The sequence below is a fragment of the Varanus komodoensis genome, unplaced genomic scaffold (assembly GCF_004798865.1).
Source record: "Varanus komodoensis strain SLA01 unplaced genomic scaffold, ASM479886v1 scaffold12, whole genome shotgun sequence".
NCBI classification, from domain to species: Eukaryota; Metazoa; Chordata; class Lepidosauria; order Squamata; family Varanidae; genus Varanus; species Varanus komodoensis.
In genome coordinates, this window is record NW_025335349.1 from 22,903,352 (window position 1) to 22,908,713 (window position 5,362).

At 44.9% G+C, this 5,362-nt stretch overlaps 2 non-coding genes across 2 annotated transcripts; both read right to left on the reverse strand.

Annotated features, from left to right (window-relative positions):
• Positions 1 to 791: 791 nt before the first annotated feature.
• On the reverse strand, positions 792 to 864 carry TRNAR-ACG. Its single transcript has one exon. It is a non-coding gene; the product is annotated as a tRNA-Arg (tRNA).
• Positions 865 to 1,117: 253 nt separating this feature from the next.
• On the reverse strand, positions 1,118 to 1,190 carry TRNAR-ACG. Its single transcript has one exon. It is a non-coding gene; the product is annotated as a tRNA-Arg (tRNA).
• Positions 1,191 to 5,362: the final 4,172 nt, after the last annotated feature.

A 5,362-nucleotide genomic window follows, 5' to 3' on the forward strand; every position in this document is an offset into this window, starting at 1 on the left:
ACCAGGCAGGAATTGAATCTGCCATCTTTTATCTATAGTCAGATGCATTATGCACCACTGGCCCTTGCAGCCACTTAGCAAATAGTCCAGATCCCCCTTCCAGCATGAATGAAGCGGTGCTGAGAATGACCCTGACCTAATGGTCAAAAGTAGGTTGACTTGTGGGTGGGGAGAAGTTGCTCAAAATATTGTACAAATATGTAGCTGAGAAATTAGCACACTAGCATATCCCTAGTGCAATTTGGGCAAACTGAATAAATTTGAAGTTGAATAAATTGTGCAAATCAATCCTGACTTGTTAGACTTCAGCTGTCATGCTTGTGCATGTGGTGGCATTTAACATAAGAAGCATGGAAGCATCTTTCTTTTCCTCACTGAATAGGCATATACTCCATGCGGAACAACTTGTCTTTTCTGACACTTATTTTCAGATTTGTGCAAAGTTTGGGCTGCTGCTCCACAATGTGTGCAAACGTATACCAATTTTGGTGTGGTGGCATGAATTTTGTACAAGCTCTCAACCCTGTTAGATACTAAAAGTACAACCCAGAAGTCTCCATGATGATTCCACTTCCATCAGATGGAGTCAGTGCTGGTGACAGTTGGATGGAACAGAATCCATGGGGCTAAATTGCCAAACTCCAGTGGATTTTCATTCCCTCTTGGATTCCTGACGCAACCCTAGAAACACTACAAAGAAGCTTTGCTGAGGTGGTGGTGGGGTAGTGACGGATGTGTGCATATGTGTGGAAACAATTATCCCCAGAGGCTTGTCACCATGTAAAAAGTACTGAGCCAGGCAGGAGTCGAACCTGCAGTCTTCTGATCCGTAGTCAGACGCGTTATCCATTGCGCCACTGGCCCCTTCGTTGGCTTGTTTGACAATGGACCTCTGGTCAAGGGAGGAAAGGAGCTGGAAGTGAAAGAGTGGTGAAAAAGCAGATCTGGTGAGACTCGGAAGCCCAGTCTTTGAATAGCTGATCCAGAAGCCATGCTGAGGCTATCTAGGAATCCAAGACGCCCTTTCCATTTGATCACAGTGACTACTTGCTCAAACAGACTTCTTTGGTGTTCTGGAAGTTCCCTAGAGCCACACCCCATTCCCAAAAGGGAGAGCCGAGCCAGGCAGGAGTCGAACCTGCAGTCTTCTGATCCGTAGTCAGACGCGTTATCCATTGCGCCACTGGCCCCTGTGGGAAACCTGGCAAATAATTTACAATAATATTTCCTTCAACAAGGCTTGGAATGGCAGTCAGAATGGCAGTCCAGAGACATCCATGGGTACAAAAGTGGGTTAACTGCTCAGGGCTAGTGGGACATCTGATGCTTCCCACATTATTTTGTGCTGTTCTGTACAGAAGTGTTTTCCCTCAAACCAGTGTCATGGGACTTCTGGCCATGCCACATCTGATTTGGTTTGTATTTCATTCTGGTGTTTTGTTCTGGTTATTACCATTACCACAGTAACAGAGAACATTGCTCTTCTGCAGGAATGGCAAAAGTGACTCTCCTGGGACTCAAACCCTTGACTTTCTAAAAGAAGTTAAATGCAAGGGCTGTGCTCAGGAAGCCGAGGAGTCTGATGTACTCTCCATCCCTCCACTGCCTCTGATTGCTATTGCTAAAGGTTTTTAGATTGATGGCATAAATGAGAATGCCAAGAACTAAAACTCAGGGAAACATTTCAAGGACTGAGGGCAGGAAGCAGCAACAAGGTTTTTTGGAGCTCACCACTCCAGTGTGCCTTTGTTTTTTCCTGTTTCTTTGCTCAGATATCCGTTCTCCTGCGTGTGAGTTTCCTGGTTCGAGGCTGCCTTCAACTAGGAATGAGAGAATTGGTTAGGCTTGAGCTCATCGTGGTACTCTGAATTCCACCTTAAGGCTTGCACTGCCTTGTTCCCATTTCTAAATGTGAGCCTTTGTTGCTCTTGTCATGTGCATTTCGGGATGTCTTTTAAAAAGTGCATCCAGATGCATATTTCCTTCCAGCAGCTGAAGTATGAAGATGCATTTCTTTCCTCAGTGCACATTTCTCAAGTTTCCATTTGTACAATGAATGTCTTTTGTAAATGCAACTGTGAGCCGATTGAGCATCAGCTCCAAATTGCAGTTATGTTCAGAAGTGCCAAGAAGGTGTGGTCTGAAGGCATGTAGGGCATCCACCATGTTGAAGCTAAGCAAATCTGAGGCTGGCCTGAGCTTAGAAGGGGAACCTCATGCCATTTTCCACAATGGGAGAAAGGTGGGGTAAAAGTATAATAAACAAATTAGTTGGGAAGTTGAACAAACCAAAACAAAATTCTTGTACGAAATTCTTGTCAACCCTCCACATTGGCCTCTATGTGAGGTAAATGGGACCCCGGAGGCACTTGTACCTGTAGGTCTTCAGGAAGTGAGGTAGGCATCTTGTAAAAGCAGCTCTTGGGTGCCTAGGAATGGGATGGGCTGTCTGGTTGTACAGTTGTGAAGACTTCTGACCAGACCTCTGAAGGTTCCTTGTATGAATCCTGCCTGAATTGCCTCATTGGCATCTTGTCACCCCCCGACCCAGGGCAGGCTTTGCTGCTTAATGATGCCATTACTGTGTTCTCTTTCTCCATTTTCCTTAATGCCAACAGAGCCAAAATCTAAACATTTTCAGAACATCCCAGCCGTTAGCAGAATCAGATGATGAATACCGTCTCCTCTGGATGCATGACTAATCACTGTCAACTTAAAACTGTCTTGAGAGACATTTCAGCCTATATTCTTTGAACGAGTCATAACCCCATAAATCTGCTAAAATGTCCTGCTGTGGAACCTCATCAATTCCTGAAGCAAACATGAGGGCAACCAGCCAATGTCCCATGGTACACAGATGTGAGTGGACTGCAACCATGGGGCAGGTTTTAGATGGCGTGTTAAGAAATGTGAGGCAACACCACCCTTCCCAGAACCAGCTGGGAAATCGGAAGTGAATGCAGACATCTTATATAGCATTAGGTATGTAATGACACAACCAAATTCATGCTGCTGAGAAACAGGAGAGGTTTCAAGGAGCCAAAGGTGTGCATTGCTTCTGTTGTTATGATAAATCCATGAATGCCAAAGAACAGATCCTGTAAAAAAGAAAATGTTTTCGGATTGTCCTGGGGCTGAAAGAAGCTTCCCTGCAGCTGCCGAAGCAGTGTCAGCAAGAGAGTTATTGTGTCCCTGGACAACAGAGAAAGAAACTATGACAAGCAGGGGTTTCAAGGGGGAATTTTAGCCAGCAAGCTTTCTCTGTTAGCTAATGGTTCATCTGGTGGGCAGTGGCCATGCATGAGTCTTGCTAATCCTGAACTTTGTAGGACCCATGTAGGTGAGAAAACACACTACTTTCCTTTTAAGAAAGAAGACTTCTTGCTTACTGACCTCCATACAGGATTCCCAGCGACAAGCAGATCTGTTTTGCTTTCTATAATGCTTTCACTCTTTTCAGACAAAAGTGTGCCGCCTCACCATTTGGTGACTTTTTATGGACATGTTTCATAGGCATGAACATTCAGAGTCCCCTTGTATGCATTGTCCCATTATATACATTTTTGTTTCTTAATGCATGCATTTCTGTAAGTAATTTTCCCCATTGCATGCTTTTTGCATGAGATTTCTCATCCGACTGCTGCAACGCAACGTTTGGAAGAGTGTGAATACCCAAGGATAATTGGGTTCTGGTTCCTGTGTGAGTTCAGAAAGTGCAAATTAGGCTTGTTCCAAACCAAACAATTTCTCGCCCATCCTTAGGGTTTTCACACAAAAAGGGACCCTGTCCAAGCTTTCGTTCCACTCCACAGTAGTAGAGGAGCATAGAGACTACCCAATTCCATATCCTCCAGCTGTTCAGAAAGAAGCGTGAAACTGTCATTATTATGAATTATTTCTATTAATATTTAGCATTTAGGGAGCAATCTTACTAGCACCATAGGGTGTTCCAGGGAACACAGGATGGTGTGAATTTCACCCCCTCTACCACCGGCCATAGCTACTGCTACATCTTTGGGATGGGGAAGAATCTGAGTGGAGATTTCTCCCTCTTCCTTCCCAGACACCATGGAAAGCTCCTTGATGCCTTCTGATGTCCATTTTTCAACCTTGTGGAATAAGGAAAGTGAGCAGAGTAAGGGTCAAAAAGATGTGGATCCACAAGCATTTTTAAACCTATCCTTACCCAACAGAAGAATGTGTTGAAGGTGGAACGGGGACAAACACGGATGATGGAATGGGAAGGCCTGTCCCTCCCATTGTTCCACCCACCCTCCACCTCTTTAGGCAAGGCATTTATCGTGCGCTCTCCATTGTTTACTTCCAGTCACTTACTTGTTCTTTAAATGACTTCATGGCCCTCCAGGTTTTGCTTCTGTGCTTTAGATCACTTTCCATTTTAACAGGGAAATGAAGTATTATTTCTGAAAGCATAAGAAAACAAGACATTCACTGCTTGTGTTCTGCTCTAGCACAACACCAACTAGAGGGTTAGGGTTATCCCAGTGTGCTGTGGTCCCCACAGATAACATCTAAGCCAGGCACCACTTCTTTTGGCCACCCCATTACAAACCTTGTTGCAGTTAGGAGAGGAGCAGATGGCAGATTACAGGTTCTAGTAGGTGAGATTTTTACAGTAAAAATCCATGCACACTCACACGCACACTTGGGTGTCTGCTTCTGGTTTTCAGGATTAACACTGGCTCCTTTACAAATGATGCTCTTTCTTTTGGGGGAGTTCTTTTCCTTCCTTTCTGTGAGTTCCGTTGCAAAAGCACTAGGTGGCAATGTGGTATAGGGTATAGCACAAGCACAGGAATGTTTCATGCTGCCATTTACAGATAATAACATACTTTCTTCCATCTAGAACCCTTTAGAAAGAGCTGCAAACAGCAAGACCTGGAAGTTGGCAGTGTTGTGCAAAGCACCTACAAAGGACCGCGAGTGAGGAATCACCAACGCATACTGAATACCTTGTGTAGAAAGACTCTGCATGCTCTGAATAGAAGTATAGACCAGAGATGCAGAAACTCAAATCTGGCCCCCGTTGTTCCTTACAATGCCTTTCTTTTGCCCCACCATCTTATTCTGTCCATCAATCATTTGAAGACTTTCTGGAGTCACTGCATTTTCCATCCTCATTTTAAAAGGTCTAAATACCTCTCCTATGGCTTAGCTATGGCAGGAAGCGCTTGAAGCTAAAATAGGCTGGCACTGGGGGCCCTGCCCCTTTGCCTCCAGAGCCGCCCCTTTTGTCTTCAGCTCTGCTCCCCGGCATGTTAAGGCAGAGATCTTTTTCTTCACTGCTAGGCAAATTACAGGCTGCCAGAGCCCCACATCCTCAGAATTGAGACGCGGGGCT